This window comes from Hyalella azteca, unplaced genomic scaffold (genome assembly GCF_000764305.2).
Source record: "Hyalella azteca isolate HAZT.00-mixed unplaced genomic scaffold, Hazt_2.0.2 contig17751, whole genome shotgun sequence".
In the NCBI taxonomy this organism is placed as follows: Eukaryota; Metazoa; Arthropoda; class Malacostraca; order Amphipoda; family Hyalellidae; genus Hyalella; species Hyalella azteca.
The window spans coordinates 65,138-83,975 of record NW_025947524.1 but is presented as its reverse complement, the minus strand read 5'-3'; the positions used below and the strand labels follow the sequence as shown (position 1 = coordinate 83,975).

The following is an 18,838-nucleotide window of genomic DNA, read 5'->3' as shown; positions in this document are numbered from 1 at the left end:
CTTTTTTTTAGTGTAAAAAAACTTTAAAGTTAATTGGAAATAAAACACAGGCTTAAAGTGAGACTAGTCCTTGAAAGCGCTCTCAAACTAGCAGCTATATTATATATATCATTTTATTTTTATAAATCTCAGACAAGTATTTCATCATACTAAAAATCCAATAGCAAATCAACTAAAGGAGTTATTTACAGAACACCTTTTCACATCTAGAATAAAGTGGGTAAATATATATAATTCCAGCATAAATTTTCTCATCACTGTGAGAACGGCATTACCAAATTTTGGACAGAGACTGACATGGATCTTGAGCCCCCGTACATACACGTATTGGCCTGTAGTTTCCGCACGGCCAATAATCCGTACATAATAGGGAGGCGGCCTCTTCTTTTCAATCAGCACCGTAAAAGTGAGCGAAGCAGAAGAATGCCAATTACTGCTTCCGATCCAGGAAATTTTTCAAGAGTACCTCATTTCCCGCGTCCGGATGATCTCGATATATTGAATTAGGAACAAAAATTCGTCTTGATCCAACGGAACGCAAATTATTAGGTCAACGGTATAAGATGGTTTTAGTATTATTAAAAGATGATCGCTTGAGATCAAAGCAATTATGTTCACAATTCTGCATGGGCCGACATTTAGTAATGAAAAACCTAAAAAAATGTTCATAAATCAGAGCAAAGGTTGATGTGACTGCCATAAATTGCATGAAAGCAATTAAAGTAGGTGCTAAGTAACTCGCTGCCTTCACGCCTTAATTCACTTAACGTAGCTAACAATTTATGGAGGTCATGTAAACTGAATGGAAAAACTGCAGTGTTTCGACCCATCTCTCTAGCACAGATTTTTCTTATCATGAGCTTTGAACAGAAAATTCGAATGTTCCGTAATATAATCAAACGATGACACCGGTAATGCACTTTTACGAAAATATAAGTATTGATATTCATTTCAACTTTTGCTAAGTCGTCATTTATGAAAGTTGCCATTCTCATAGCTATCCAAAAGTAGGACGAATTTGACGCTGCATTGCAGAACACGAAGAAATCAGTATTCAATCTAAAAGATAATAACCAAATTTTTCAGAACAGAACCTTGCAAAATGGTCGAAGAACAGTTTGAAATTGGTAAAATAAAAGCTTAAAAACTCGATGAGAGCAATTAAAACTGGTGCAAAAAATGAAAACTTTAAAAATCTCAATAAAGAGTCTAGGGGAACACCAGCATTTCCCCTCGTCGGATCGAGGCCCGGCGACCAAAGTTTGTGCGCCTTCTATGCAGCAGACAAACGTTTGCCGCAGTCGGAAGAGCAAACAGAGTTCGTTTTATTGCGCAGCCCTTCGCAGGAAATGAAGGCCAGCGGTTGTGTTGCGAGCCACTCTTATTAAAGCCTTTACCAGCATCACGCAGACACCGAGTTTATAGCTTCTTCTTTCTGCACGACCACGCAGATTTTAGGAGATCGAACCTCGTTCCGTCTTGCAAAGAAATGAATGCTGGGTGTATGCTCGATTAGGAACATGGCGAAATAGGTTAGTGAGGACGAAAACAATCGCCAACCGAGCGTCTGCACGCAACTTCATGACGCTAAATATGCAAGAATTATAATTTATCCAGAGACAAATTTACCTCAGCAGCTTGCCAGGAGAAGCGATATCGCAAGACAAATAGCGAGAGTAAAACCGGCCCCATGACGTTAGGCCAGCGCGAGCCTCATGTGGCGACTGCGCATAGAGGAAGGAAGTCACGCTCGGTGCGTTACTGAGGACTGCGATAACGCGCATAAAACGCCCCATGATCTACGCCGTAATGCGTGCATGGTCATAAATAAGCCGTAAGTAGCCGGTGCTGAGCCATGCATCTGCAATGAATTGCTGATATGACCGCCGTGCAGCGCCCCGAGACAGCTTGGCTCCGGGGCTTGACGGCTCAAAGACGTAATGCCACAGCAAATGCCGTACAGATTTATCACGAGCACTACCGCTGATTCTTTTCTTAAAATCCACGAGTTAGAATATGACATAACTGGCTCCAAGATCATTCAAGGAAGTTATTAAACTTTCTCTATATTGAACGAAATTTCCAAAGACATAAAATACACGAAGTAATATTTCATTACTAACATGAACGTCATTTTTGTTTTCGATACCAGTAATTCACGAATTTGCAGATCGAAAGTTGAGTCAAATCAATGATAATTTTACACCAAATTAAAACTTTTATTTCCTGAAATTTTGCTCACTAAATATGCAAGACAATTAGCCTTTCAGCCTCATTGATCATCTTCTACATTGTAGAGCAATTTTATTTCACTGTTTGTGCAATAAAATCTCTGTCATGATTAAAAATGAACAAAATGCACTTTGAGTAGGATATATTAGAAGTTCACGCACGCTTCTTGCTTCATGTGTCCACTCAAGCAATGATTGTATATTATATGAATAAATATTATTTACAGAGGGGGGCAGTAGCGCGCTACATGTAGCGGCCGCTACATTTTCAGTAGCGGTAGCGGTAGCGGCTCTACATTTAAGCAATTGTAGCGGTAGCGGTAGCGCCCGCTACATATTTAAGTAGCGATACGAGGTTTTGCCGCTACAGCGCTACCGCTACATTTATAGATAAAGCCTTTAGATTTTACTTTATAGTATTAATTTAGTATTATTTAAAAACCAGCATGATACATACATAATATAAATTACAAAATAAAACTGTACGAAAGATTTCGGTGTAATGTTGTCAACCTCAGCCTGTTACTAGTGTCAACATGTTAGTTGTTACCAGAGGTGGGCAGTAGAGCGCTACATGTAGCGGCCGCTACAATTTCAGTAACGGTAGCCGTAGCGGCGCTACAATCTAGTGGGTGTAGCGGTAGCGGAAGCGCCCGCTTCATTTAGACAGAGCAAGTAGAGGTAGCGCCGCTACATTTCAAAGTAGCGCTGCCCAGCTCTGATTATTTACCACTTACCTTTTTATTACCAGAGGTGGGCAGTAGAGCGCTACATGTAGCGGCCGCTACTAGCGGCCGCTACAATTTCAGTAGCGGTAGCGGTAGCGGCGCTACAATCTAGTGGATGTAGCGGTAGCGGTAGCGCCCGCTTCATTTAGAGCAAGTAGAGGTAGCGCCGCTACATTTCAAAGTAGCGCTGCCCAGCTCTGATTATTTACCACTTACCTTTTTAGCAACTGAATTTCGTAAGCACGCAGCTCCAGAGCACTGCCTGCAGTGCAGTACACATTCAAAATCTTTTTCAACTTTAAAACATTATTGATAACAGGAGCCCATAACATTCTATCAACAACCACTTTACGGTCCACAGAGTGCTCAATAATTTCATCTGAGTCTAATGCACAGCAATGGCCTTGTGATGAAACACGATCTAAACCTAAATGGATTGGTGTCCAATGGAGCCGAGTATAAGGAACTACTTTGTAGTGCGCGTCATCAAAGCGGACGCGCCGCGGTAGAATATCTCGTGTGCCGCTGCGTTGCACCAAACAAGCCATATTCAATAGCATCAAATCGGATTAAAACTGGGCACAGAACCCAGGAGGCTTTTTTTCACGTACATTTATAAGAGAAATAAACAGCACACATTTTATTCCGTATGTTTTTACAAATTTGTTTAAACTTTGTCGGGGTTCAGATTTTCCGTACCGGGTAATTTTAGTGTATTAGTAAGTAAGATGAAAGGAATAGGAACAAAATGTGAGTTTTGCACACAAACAGCCTCTTTTAATGATACTGATGCAAATTTCTTATATGTATATTAAATAACTGAGAGTACATCGCAGATGAACGAAAATAATTTATCATTTGTTTCCTATCTCAGTGCAATAACGATCGACGATTGTAAATCAGATTCTCTTCGAAATTACCACCTAACCTTAAACAGCTTTCAGAAAACGTTATGCACGAGTTATGGAAAACGTATTACAAGTGAACCGACATCTGAACATTCACCAACCTCGGCAAGTTTATGCCCTGGTGCATGGGTGGCGGCGCTGCCTCTTCTGTGCCAGCAGCGGCCGCAAAACTTGCCCTCCCGCTATTGAAAATCGATCGGCCATGAATGCAGACGCGCAACTTGGCGTACGGTAATCGTCTTTTCGGCGCCCTGGAGTTGCTTCTTCGTGCCGATGAATGGAGGCGCTGTAGCATCGAAAGGACATCTTAAACTATGGCTTTCATTTGAAGATGGGATTTGAAAGACATGATTCACTCAGCGATTTTCTAACGTCAATGACTTGAAATGTTGATGAAATGCCTTCGTGAATATGATGTTTGGTGGTCGACGAATCTGTTTTACCGATGCCCGAAACGCAATTCATTCAAGCCTTGTGTTTAAAGAGAAAGCTCATACAGTTCATTTACATTTGAATTCAATGAACGGTCTCGTTTAAATATACAGCCTAGTACTGCTTACAAATGACTATATTTACATTACAGTGAACATTAGTGAACAGGTGCTTGATTGGCAATATATGACTTATTTGATTGTGCCATAAATGCTCCTGAAATATCATCACAATGAGGGATTATTATCCCTCAGAGGCATTCTTATCGATTGGAGATATTATAATCCTTAATAGGGATTATTATTCTTCAAATAATTTTTCATTCCTAAGAGGGATTATCAGCCCTCAGAGGCATTACTCTCGCACAGAGGTATTATAATCTCTATAAGAGATTATTTATCGGAGTGCTTATCAATCCTTGTGGAAATTATCATCCCTCAGAGAGCTTATCATTCCTCGGAGGGATTATTATCGCTCAGAGGTATTATAATCTCTCTGTTGAGACGCGGGGACTGGACTCGTTCTCAAGGCTCGCTTATTGTTCCAATTAATTGCACTCGACACAGGGAAACTTTTGGCACGCAGCCATCCCTTTCCTGCTAAATTGACGAAAATTGTTCTTAATGGTAGCCTAATTTTCGAGGGGAGACGGAAATAAAGTCAATAATGGCGATTCATGAATAGCTCTGTTGAGACGAGGTGCCTGTCGAACAGCAGCCAGAAAAGAATTTCCTTAGCGACTTAAATGCTCGGTTTGTGCCTCATAAGTCGGCTATCTACTGAATTCGATTATTAGCTCCGCGTAAGTTACTGGAAATACATGATTAATGTGGAGCTTAAAAGCTTTAGCTGGAATTATTTGCAAATGGCCATTGATTCATACGACTTTTGGCCTTCCTAAGAAACAACAAAAGGGAAATAAAACTTATTGACCCACCAACGAATAAACATTCAGCAAACCATAAAAATAACGAAGTTATGATAAATAATTCATGCTCCTGCCGTTCAAGAAGTCATTGACACCTTGGCGATCCTTGCTGGTGTCTTCGAATCCTGTACTGCACATTGCATAAGGAATTAAGTGCCTGCACCTCAACCTGACCGCATTTGTGATCTGTAGCACCTGCATTGATTTATCGATATTTGCGTATGAGTTTACTGAATTTTCCTGAAATAATTTTGATTGATCGAATCTTTATTTAAGAGATTAGCATATTCCAAGGTTCGACTCTATTAACGACCAATCTTTGACGTGGATTACAAACTTCCAAGCACGCACTGCAGAATTGGTGCACGCGATACTCATATCAACCATTTTTCCATATCCTTATAGTGCACGATGGTAGCCATTTTGAACGGCAGCACCAAGAAGAGCAGCAAATGTTCTCGGAAGTTGGAAGCCAAAGTCGGCGAAGTGGAAGCATTTTCCGGAATTTGAACACGCCTGAGTGGCCGGCAAGAAACGCTTCTCATAAAAAGTCAGCCATGACAGCACAACCTCGTCCCGAGACTCTGCAATGGCAAGAGACGCTCATAATGATGGCAATGTTAGTAACGTTAAAAGAACATGCCGGGACCAAGAATGCTAACTCATATCTATCCTGATTTCCCAGTGTTGGTTAGAAGGTTCACTTCTTCTGTAAAATCCCGCAAAATGTAACTACAAATTCATGGCAGCATTGATAAGTGATTCTCATCTTCATTTCTAGCTCAGTACATGTTTTGAGCATTTGCACAGTGAGGCATTTTAGGAGGCTACTGACCTGCAAATTGATTTTTGTAGGATATTATGAATCTATTCAGCCTATTCAGAAATTATCATTGAATTTACGAGAAAATTATCCGATTACAAATTTACGGTGAACTCGGTCTTTGCGACATTATCGCCCAGGGTTTTTGATATCACCAACAACATATTCGAGGAAACCCAAAAACTGTGAAGGAAACCCCGGGACTTGAAGGACGGAAAACGGAAGCAGGCAGAAAAAGTTGCAAAGTTTTGCCTCTCCGGAGCCGGGACAAAGCGGACTGTCAGGCTCCGCGTACGGGAGAACGTCAGAGCGGCGCTGCTTTCTGAATAACAGCCGTAATGTTGCGCGTAATGAATAACTGCCGTAATGTTGCGCGTAATGAATAACAGCCGTAATGTTGCGCGTAATGAATAACAGCTGTAATTTTGCGCGTAATGAATAACAGCCGTAATGATGCAGGTGAAAATAATAGTAACATTTCACTTTTTGCTCAGATAACGATTTACATTCTTCCTCATTGAGATATACATCCCACGTAAAAATTAAGAATTCTTAAACATTTGCCTAGGAACTCATTGCCGATTCGTAAAATTGACTGAATACGACGTAGACCAGCGTGGAACAAATCGGTTGATTATAAATATGTTATCAAATTTCAATGATATTAATTAGATTTACTGCACTAAGCACATTTGATGCGCCAACATATTGAACAGATGTCCCTTCCCCTCCCCATAAGTCCGAATTCTTCGGCGAGGCCAAATAAATTCCGTTTAGCGTCCGAGCTGGGACTGTTCTCCGGATCTGTTCTCTGAAGCTGCGTTTCTGCAGTTGTTCTCAGAAGCTGTTCTCTGGAGCTAGTTTCTGGAGTTGTTCGGAAAACCTCTTCTCTGGAGCTGTTATCAAAAGCTATTCTCTGGAGCTGTTCTATGGAGTTTTTCTCAAAAACTGTTCTCTGGAGCTCATCTCAGAAGCTGTTCTCTAGAGCTCTTCAAGCATCTGTAAACTACAATAGTTTTTTTTTCTTACGTCGTAGCAATCTCTGTTTTCGTGAGGGCACGCATCGGCATTAAGATAGACGGTAAAATATAAAGACAGTTCAATTCGTTTTAGAATAATTTTTTTAAATCTATCTTAAGTGAAGACAATAAAATTGAATTTGAACTTTCAGAAATGAATGAGAATGCCAAACACGCATTGATTAATAAAAATTAATTGAAACATCATGGAACCCATACAGAAGAAATTATTATTTTGAGGTTGATACATATAAAATTCGCACATCTGTTTAATGTGTACATTTTTATACAGTGCGAAAAATTTCTCCACATTTCTGCTTGGGAACTTGCGCGAGGGTCGCAAGCATCATGACAACCTGAAAAATTCCAATCGATATTATATACATAATAATACATATTTAAAACATAACTTAATAGCAATTACAATATGGCATATGCTCCTTACGATCAGCATCTCAGCAACCAGGAAAACCTGCCTAGATCACAAAAGTCTTCAAAAATATTTTAAAAACTATTACAATAAGTATGTGCTCCCCAAAGCAGCCAGCAATGGAAGAGCGCCGCCCATCCCCTCTGGACAGGAAGATTAATGCATGAGGGGCCCGAGATTAGCGCTAAAGTTTGTGTTCAGCACTTAGCACCAACCGAAAAAATCTGACTGATGGCTGGAGAATCAATAATTCTTGCCGCTAAGAAGAATAGCGGCGTAGCGATGGTGACCACATACGGAAAAGCCCACGTCCTCAAAAAAAGTTTCCGCAGTTAAGTCACGGAAGCTGAGGAAACTACAGAATTGTTTCAGGCATGGAATTTTTATATTCTAATTGTCCTGTATAAATCGTCTTACATAATTAATTGGCATGATGTAATTAGAGTTAGTTATGACTTAAGAATTGATAGCTTCGGCGAAGGGAATATGATTTAATATTTATGATGAATATGATTCAACACTTGCCATTGTTTTAACAGACTCGCAGTACTATAAAAAAGTTTCCAAGAGGTATAAGTTTTGTAATAAAAAAACAATGAAATATATTAACCAGCGTAGTATATTGTCGGTTGTATATAAATATTTGGGCATAATATATAATTTTGGTCCAACAATGATCATCGGTGCAAGTCCAGTCAGTCATGCAGCCTGTGTAAATCTCACTCGCATCTGTAAAAGGTATAAAATGCGCCTTCCGATATCCTATTGTGTTAGTTACCGCAGGGGACGACACATGATGCACACACTTGACCTCTTGAAATAAATATATTAATCCAACAAAAGGACTTAACAATAAAATTATACAACAGTAAAATAGCAATATTATTTAGGACGAAGTGACACTTGTCGTGTTTTTTCGGTTTGATCCCGCCAATTCAAGTTTTTGGTGTGCCTTGCTGCCTCTTATGGAGTAATCGCCAGTAAATCGAGAATGTGCCTCGCTCAAGTCATGAGAAATATTAAGATCGCAGTTTATATCAATATAAAAAAATAATTTAATTTATTTGATGTGCCATTGGCTGTTAGGTACTGTAGTTGGCTGATGCAGTTGACTTAAATAAAAAATAAGCACCGTCAGGCATAGGCAGGGTAGCGTGGCCGAGCGGTCTAAGGCGCTGGTTTAAGGCACCAGTCTCTTCGGAGGCGTGGGTTCGAATCCCACCGCTGCCAGAATGGTTTTGATATTTCACTTGAATTGCTTAATAATGAGAACAAAAATTATTTGATAACGTGAAGATAAACGGAACTTTGAATAACAAAATAATTACTATACAGTTTACAAGAACAGCAATGTATGTATACAACAAAGAATTGCAATAGCACAAGGCTTTCTTCCATGCTGCTTAATCTTGAGAGTAAAATATCGTGTAACAATTTATTTAGGCGTGTATAAATGCAGCCGTCGAGGTATACAAGAGTTTGTTATCAGGCGACCGCGAGCAGGCTGATAAAGAACTGCTCGCTTACCTGTGCTGCGCGCTATGCGTGAGTGTGACTGTGTGAGGGAGAAATCTCTTCTAAATATAAGAAAACTAACCTTACTATCGTAAACAAATTATCCCATTACAATAAGGAAAAAAAGAAAAATTCGCGTTTGCCTGGATTTTCTTTAAACGAAGAAACAACATCATGAAAAATAACAATTATAAATTCTTATTCAGGTGATGTTTCGATAATCAGCTGAAACATAAAAACATTTCCCAAATAAGTGAGAAGTCTATTTTCGTTAATGTGCGAATAAATGAGCATTCGTACAACTGCAATGAGTAAAGCCATTCTGAAAAATCATCAACTAAAATGCAACTGTAGTTTTTTGTAGCCTTCAAGATCTCGTACATGCAATTTTGTTTCGAATAACTTTCATTTACTCTAAATTCTCTAGCAAGTTAAGTTTTCTTAATTGTTCTAAAGGCTTAATTATAAATAAATATATTCTGAGAATATATTCATAAATTGAATATATTCTGAGAAACTTGAACATATTCTGAGTTTCAAAGCATATATGAGAAAAGCTTGATATATTAATATTTTCGTTTTTAATAGTTTTTATGCAATTTCGTGTTTATTTCAAGCTAATGTGAGACACTTTGAGTCGTGCATTTGGATGGCCGTCGCTAAACAAGGCTTGGCACTCGCGCTCTGCGTCTCAACAACGGCGACTGCGGACAAAAACGTCCCACCACGTCGCAGATATTTACAGAGTAGCTAAAGAACTCATGAAAAATTTGCTCAGAAATTCATATAGACTATTGTTTTAACGTTTCAATTGTGATTACCTTGAAAATGTTCATTAGTATAATTAATGTAATAAACAAACATTAAAATTATTACTAATAGAAACAAGGTTGAGTTTACAAAATAAAACATGTATTAAAAAGCATGTTTTCCCTCTTTCCAAAAACAATACAATACAATAGAAGTGATTGTTTTGAGGTGGACAAAAGAATCTGGCTTGAAGATTTATAATTTAAATTAAAGAATAATATTCCCTGAAATTTTTAGTAAGGAAAAAATGCATTTAAAAAGACGAAAGCAAGATCTTCATAAACTAAGGTATATAGAAATCTACATAAACTAAGATTTTGTAATAAGTGGCTTTTTTTGGATTATTTTATGAATACTTGCTTGTAGCCCATCGTTGTTTGCCGTAGCGCCCAAATAAACAAGATGGATGTTTATTCCAATTATTTACTGCGGTGAAATAGCACAGAAATAGTAAGAAAAAAGTGGAGAAATAGAGCAGCACCCCAAGCAGCACTTCTCGCGCCGTCCTCAGGCAATGAATTTCGAGTAATCCTAAAGTTTTCTTAGGAAGCTCGACGTATAGTTGCATAGGGGACTCGGAAACATCTTTAACGTCTGCCCGAACTACATGAGTATTGAAGCATGAGAAATACGATAATGTTGTTTTCGTAGTTTAACTTTAACCTGATCGAGTGTTAGTTCTGATAGGCTTACTGAAAAAATATACTTTTCGAACAAAAAATATATACTATTGGGCGCGATTCACTCCAAATGTTTTCAAGTTATAGAAAATCATGGGTTTATGATGAGTGTACCGTCGAGTGCTTTAAGCATTGTGGTTTTAATTACACTCGAGATCTCATGTTTAAATATTGGAACTTTGCGTTTATGTGAACCGTATATTCTTAATCGTGAACCGTATATTTTAACCGTAATTTCCTAATCGTAAATCATGCAGAAGCTCAATGCTGATCGGAGGAAGTATTCAATTCGAATTTGGCTGGGTCTTATAAGACACTTTCAACATCAGAACTTCATACTGTTATCTCAGTTTCCATGTCAGCCAGGGTTCAACAGAAAGTTTCAACTCCCAGCCCGAGCTCCAAGACAATGTGGTCCCGAATTTCAATTCTGGATGAGTCCCTAACCTTGCGATCTTTCCTCTGGAGACTGCAAGGACTAAAGTCTGGAGTTTGGCAGCTTTCTCTCAATTTTCTGCGCCAAGAGACTTCAATTTCAACTCCAAGAGGCGCAATTCTTTAGGCCGATTATCGGACCCTGCCGAGGCCTTGTAAGGAACATCTTATTGGAAGCTTTATTTGCCTTTAAACCGGGAAAGTTCATGGGAAGTTAACCCGAACTCTAATTATTTCCATGTCTACACTTCAGGTTATTTTTTTCGGTTGTATTAAATTGGGTGCTGTGTTCGGGTGAATATTTTACTACAGGTTAGTAGACCCAAACCTGCAACATCGTTTGTTGATGCGCGCAGAATCTTCATAGTAGCTGAGCATGCTGGAAAAGCGATAGTCAAATAACGCACACAAATGTGTCATTTTATATTACCCTATCAGTAATAATAATTGCGCTTCGTCAAAAAATTTATGAATTTTCTTTCGGAAAATATCAGATTTGGGCGTTAAAAATTTTATCAAAAACGCTCTAAGAATCATATTTTCCGAAACTGTTCGGTCGTATCACTCGAGAAGATTTTCTAAAAAGGCAGCCAGTCTATACAAGCCTTATTTGCATATTTCATGCATGCTTCAGGGATGTTTACAAAGCGGTCTTCACGAAACGATCTCACAATATTTTAGACAAGTTTGTTGGCCGATATCAACGGCCTTTCACTTATATTTACATCAGCGTTTTCCCACAATTTTCTTGCCTCAATACTCGATACCGATATCGTATTTTCGCAGCTGATGTAAGGGCGAACCTCAAAAGAGAATTTTCCTTGTCGGCTGCCGATTGTCTTTTCTGTCCTGTTCCTGAAGGCTAGGAGCTGATGAAGAATTTCATAGAATGATTTTGAGGCGAGATATTAAACACCTATTTTGCATACGTCGATCGATCCCCCAAAGCGGCTGTACATCAACGTCAGTCTGACGACATGCTACCGAACACTTCATTCGATTGCACGACGAAAATTTGTAAATTGATCTGTGATTGATTTCTGAAATTTAAGGGTATAAATAATTTCGTGCTTTTATAGAATAGAACACATTCTTTAAATGGGCAAAAACCTGATCAGAATTCATAGTGTTTCCGAGTCTGTGTATGACCGACTAGATGCCAATTCGTAACAAAACAGCAGGCTAACAGACATATTATTTGAACAGAAATTATAGCTAATATAAGGCATGAGTTTAGGTCGCATAAACCTTTCTAACATTTGAAGACAGTGAGAGACTCTCACAGATTGCTTATCTTCATAATCAGTTAATCAAGTAACCGGTATGAGATTAAGATAGCAGAGGTTAATATTTCCATGTTTTCGATGACGAACTTGATCTAAAAAATTTAAGTTCCAAGCAAGACGCATACAATATACTTGACTTACGTCCAAGGTCGCCACAATAAACACGACAGAGTATCTTCACGATTATGTTTGACAGTAAACAATCATTACTTGCACATGCTATGTAATAAGTATCATTTAAAAAAGTAATTTAATATTCTACATGTGGTACGTAAGTTGAGAATAATACAGTCCCCTACAGAGCACGGCGAGAGCCACTCCCATAATTTTCTCGTCTCCTGCTGTCCCTCAGAACATTTGTCACGAGCTCCCTAAAAAGTTACGGCATATCATAATAAAAATTTTTGCTCTCTCGACGCTTCTTATTTAATATTCGAGTAAGTTGTGCCCAGGTTTTTACGGCGCGTTCAAGAAGTAAAGTTTTTAAGAGGCGGCTGAAACTGCTGCCAAAGTTGCTTAGTGTGCGCTTGGGCCATCGTACGTATGGCAGAGCTTTGCTGTAGCACAAGATTATAAAGGAGGGGAACGAACAACAAAGTAAATTGTAATGATGGAAGAACATGAAACACATTACGTATGAGGAAATTGGTCTATACATAATACGTACTTAGCAGTGGGAGTGGAAAGATGGAGCAGTTAGGATACTGGATCGAGGCAGGACATGTATAAAAATTGCAAATAAAATAATACGAAGCTTTAAAAAAAAATTCAATCTTAAACTGCGAATATAATAAGATGCATCCGATGATCGGAAGTTACATTCTCGTTTTTAATTTAGTGATAAAAGATACGTGGCAGTTTTACGCTCCAGGAAAATTATTTATTTTAAAATCTTGAAATTTCATGATTTCATCCCAATTACTCACTTACAATTGCCCTAACTTAAGACATTTTTACTGTGATTCAACACTGAAATTCTGTACGTTCTGATATACGACCATTTAAATGTTCCATTTCAGTGTTGACATTTATAACAATATCAAAATATACGTCATGTGTTCAGAGAGTTTTAATCAAATATATATGAAATCAAATACATACAATAATTCAGTCAAAAAGTCTACGGAGTTGTATCGCGAAAAAAATCCCTATTCGACCGTCCGCCATACAGAGGAGGCGGGCCGCTCCCAATCTATTGCATGTAGATAATGATCGCCTCCGATTTTTGTTCATAATAAATCTGAAGGCAGAGTGGGGCATTAAGAAGTCTTCCAGGGCGAGTAATTAGCAAAGTTGCGAGGAGGAGCGATTCTCCGTCATTATGCTAAGCGACCTTCTAATTAATTGCGTTCTTTCGCGGGTAGTTCGTGCAGCCTAACGCATTTATCGACACAAACTATTTATTAGTTCAATGCAGATTATTTTGTGGTTATTTTACATTCATTTGGATAGTAATGACACATTTATTGGTTAGAAATATACTAAAAAATATTCGTTACAGGCAAGGTAAATAACATATTGCATATCAATATTTATTGATTTCCTTTACAGAAAAAAAAATCGTTTATTTTGACATAACTTCTTGGATTAGATTGGATCTATGGCACATATTTTACGGCTTTAGATGTAAAAAAGACTGCAACTTAATTTTAGTTGCATAAGTTGATCATTAGTATATAATTCTTCTACTGGCGTAACGCGGATTGTCATGCTGCTCGGCACAAACGCGTTGACGTGGGAACTTGCAATGTGTGACCAGAGAACGTGTCTGCTAACAATAAATGCGCTAACGCCAGGTGCGCATCGAATAATATTGTGACGAACGAAATATGAAAAAGTATTCTTTGGAGTTGATAAAATGAATTTTATTTCCGCTCTGGTCAAATGAATACTTTAAATACCTAAAAATTCAAGTCTCAATTAAATATTGATCAATTCCATGTGGGTAACTGCGGAGTACGTAACTTGAAACTCTTCCGTCCCATCACCTAGCCTCTTTATCTTTCATAATTAATTCATCTGGAGGAAGCCTAATATTATATTTACTCCGCTGACCAACTCAAAAAATCATCATTGCTCTATGAGTCATTCTCTCTATAAAATTCCTGCGTAATCTGCGGTGTACTCATTACATCTAAGCCAAGTTAATATCATCCGATAAGGTGTCTTACCCAACCGTTTCCTCGTTGAGTCATCCCGACTCACGTTTCTCGACCCACCATGACCCCGTTTACTCACCCCAAACCTGGCTTCGTAACCTATCATAACCTTATCCTAACCTTACCACAGGATTCATGACCCCAGGGGTCGGCGCTGCCTCGTCCGGACAGCGACAGAGCGGCGGGCGGTTCCGCAAAACTGGCCTGGGCGAAAGACTGTAAAATTCGGCGCCAGTCCGGCCGTTCATCTCGAGCCACGTCACCGCCAGACTCTCGCTTGGCCTCTAGAGGCAGGCGCTGGCGGTACATACATGCAACTTCAATTAATTGCTTGGCACTTTTTATTGAAATAAATATATCAAAAAGGAAAATCCTGCAGGCACGCTTTGAAATGCAGTTTAGTTCGATCCTTCAACGGCTCATCCTTATTGCAAAAAATTATGTTAATAATTGCTTTCTAGTCGTAGGATGAGAGGCATAAGGAACGCGAGAAAAAATCGCGAGCCGCAAGCGGTGCATGTTTAGTGACACACAAACAGAAAGAGAAAAATAACTTAAATAAAGATGGAAGGTATGATGAAATATACAAGAAACTTTAAGATCCTGCCCCACACACCGTATGTGCTGTGCTAAGACCAACAAAATATAAAAAAAATTATCTAAGCTATATACTCTGTCATTTCCTGAATTAATCAACAAACTAATTACATATTTTTCAGTAAATATTAATCTGTTATTCAAATCAAGTATTTCCAACGTTCTTAGAGCACTCAAGGAAAAAAAACTTAGGAAATAATTCAAGTTTTCTGAAAAGTACGTGCAAGTGGCCGGCAATAACAAGTTAATCTTTGGTGCTGGCCGCAGTTCTGGCATCGATGAAGAGCTCGATATGGCGAGAAGACGCTCACGTAAAAAGACGCGTTCAAGGTAACTTGGCTTGCAGTAATTCGTCCCTAGGGTAACTCCTGAGGTGTTTTGCCGCTTATGTGTTTTTAATGGCGGAGCTACTCAGCAGATGAGCTTCTTCTGCAGCTTGTGATCACTTTCCCCGCGAGAAATGAGGAACTGTATCCCCAAAGTTATTACGTCATCGTGAGTTTTGTGATGGTCCAATGTAAAAGTTTCCCTCACGTCTGCTGTTTCGTTTAGATCAAAAGCGAGCGTTCATTCCATGCTTTGTTTATAGTTCCGCAAATAAACTAAGCGAGACCTAGACCCGCTTTGTAGTTTTAACACAGTTTAATTTGAGCACAGTTCATAAAATCATTTCTGAATGAAAACGGTATACTCTATTGCTTTTGCGAGAGTATTAAAATTCATCGAGCAGAATGACCCAGTCAATTCAAAATTCTATGCCTAAAGATAGGTCGTGCATCCATGTTATCTCCCTAATCTGCTCCGCCATTTGGGCCGCGGCAGAAGGCATTGCGTTAGCTCCGGCATTTCGCCGCAAGGCAAAATGCAAACAGTAGCGCCTCTACGAATTCTCCTCCGCCTTATCTGTGGCGGGCCATATTTTTCACTTACTTCTTGATCTTGACTTTATCCAGACGCGCTGGTCCTCCGTATATTGATCAGGCGAGCCCGGCAGCCTGGGCGCCTCACACGTGACTGGCTCACTATCTTCTTTTGAGAGAACAGTGAAGTTGACGCCGAGAGAGCTGCCTTAGTGATGAATAAACAATTGAACAAGAGTATGCGTTACACTTATAACGGAATTTCTTGTGTTTTCGATATCACAGATGTCACTTTTTTAAATTTCATACCAGAGTGCGATCGAGCGCGCATTGGCGTTGGTGAACCGTACAATGGAGTATTATTGGTGGTTAAGTTAGTTTATTGTAGGCTAGAACCGGTGGTCAATATTTTTAGCACATGCATGGAAGTTCCTAAATCCGATATGGTGTGGTCGTAGCGTTTGCTGCAACAATCCGCCATTTGTTCGCAACTTTCCAAACCGTTCGTTTGGAAAGTTTATTTATTTGTCATGCTTTATAATATTATTGATCCCAACCAATGCTTTGAGAAAATTATTTATTTGATATTAATTGAGATTTTAGGATTGGAATTTTCGGATTTTTAATTTTTTTAGGATTAGGAATTTTCTTGAGCTAGGATATTTTATTTTCAAAATAAAAGTACTCCCAATTTATTTAAAAATTCATTGTCATATTTCAAAATAAATACTTGTTCCCATCGCGAATATTACTAGATTGATTTATTATTGTTACTCGCTCTATATTCTCCTGTGCATTTCGCATCAAAGCTTGTAATAGTTACTAGTATTTGCGGCTGTAAGCTCAAGCTCTACTCACCACTCTATCTCGGTGATCAGTCCAGCGTGAGGCTGTCAATACGCCTCCCAGTTCTTATTATTTAACTTGGGGTCATTCTTGGTAATCCTGAGCCACATTATGAGAAGTCGCCCTCACTTCGCAAAGACCACAATTTGGCACCCCTCTTTGTCCAAAGACACGTGTGCTCTTCCCAGAGGGCAGGCTTACGCGCGCGACATGTGCGTGGTCGCATTTTGCAGAGCGGTCGCAACCGTCGCATACGTGGACTTACAAAGTCGTGATGCTCCGTATATCCTTGGCGTATATACTGAATATGGGCATAGTTATTGTATATATGCATACTTACTATAAGATTATGACCTCTCTGTTGTACGAGGGAAGTTTGTACTCATTTAATTACTACATGTCAAGATGGGATGATTTTGAAAAAAAAAAACACGGTAAAACAGTATGTCTTTGCTTATAATTTTCTAACATTACAAGCATCACTTCATCATTCAACAGTAAGCACTGTTCTTCAAAATCTATCAGGTTTAATGGAATTTTTCTTTCATTTGGTTTTCTTCATGCAGGCTCCACTAGTGTCGTTCCCGGCTACTCGTTATTTGAACCCTTCTCTCGAGTGAATTTTTCCAACGTAAGATTTCGATGGCCGAGGCTCATTTTATCTGAGAATACGATATTTGTACAGGCCCCGCATCACCCTTTTTTAATATCCGGTGGAGATGCGTGACGTGATTATCCGGTACTTTAGAACCTGGCACGCGCGCCCGCCATCTTCCCGCCACGTTCGATCGACTCAAATGCCGGACCAAATCAACGGAAATCTGTTTGCATTGCCTCAACCCTTAATCAGGTCTATCAACTTGCAGAAATTAACAAGGCATCAATCAGATGAACGAGCAGAACTATTCCCTCAATAATTAAATGGATCTCTTGATCTCCGGCGTTTGCGCCCGTGAGCTTTTAATTAAGACTATTCATGTACTCAGGAATAATCTGAAAAAAGTTCTAGTAAGATGTGGTGCAATCGAAGCATCTACAGTACTGTTATCTTATTTATTTCATTTGAAAATTAAGGATAGTTCAACGCTCCCGATTTTCCCCTTTAGTCCTAATCAGTACCGGGAAATTATAAGAAAGTAATCAATCCGAGAGTTCTTATGTTATATTAAAAACTATAAAAAGCTTATTAACTATTGAAAATTTATCGTTTCACAACGTTCTTGATGTGTAGTTGACGCGAGTTGTTTTCATAAACCAACTGTTGAACGGTTGAGATTACGTAGCAAAAATTTCTTGATGTAAAACTTTATCAAATTTTGAAAAATCGCCTAGTATTGTATCTAAACTCACAGGCCGGTCGGTCTGCCCCAGTGGTTCCCAAACTTCTTCAGGCTGGCGCCCCCTTTGGCTCCCTAGTGAATTTCTAGCGCCCCCCACAGACATACGCCTCATTCTTGAAATTTAGTACGGTGCAATTTTAAACGATAAAGGATAAACACAAATGTGTATTTGACAAATAGAACCCCATTTAGTAAACCAATATGTTTTTCAGCTCTTTTAACTGTTTCAGCTCTAGAAACCTAGGACGTCGCGGACGAATTTAGTCGAATTTACGGCCGGACTCATGGGCGGTCTCACGACCAATCTCCAAATTCAATTATCAAGTAATATCTCCCAAACTAATGAAAGCAGCTCTTTGAAACTTGAAACACTTATCTATCAGAACCTAACGGTGATGTTCAGCTCGTATTTTTTTTTTTAATTTCAGCTTCATTCGTGAGTTATGCGTATATTGTGAAATAGGCCGGAATTCGTAGTGAACAAAAAATTTCTTCCAAACTATTGAATAGATTTGAACGAAATTTTGAATATACATTCCTAACTACCAAACGGTGATTTTTTAGCTTATAACATTTTTTCAATTTTGCCTTCATTTGCGAGTTTTTTTTTTCATTTTGCCGTCATTCTTGATTTCACACTTCATTATATTCCACCCGTATCGCCAGGCTGCGTATCTACGGCTGCGCACCCATGTGCTGCATGTGTTGTGTACAAATCGTCAAACAAACGTTCGAACTTCTGACATTGCCTTCGGAATACCGCCCCCCTAAAGCCCTCTTCTCTATTACCGCCCCCCAAAATCTTTCCTCC

The 18,838-nt window shown here is 39.0% G+C and overlaps 1 non-coding gene across 1 annotated transcript; it reads left to right on the top strand.

Moving 5' to 3' along the window:
- Window positions 1–8,647: 8,647 nt before the first annotated feature.
- On the top strand, window positions 8,648–8,729 carry Trnal-aag. The gene has a single exon. It is a non-coding gene; the product is annotated as a tRNA-Leu (tRNA).
- Window positions 8,730–18,838: the final 10,109 nt, after the last annotated feature.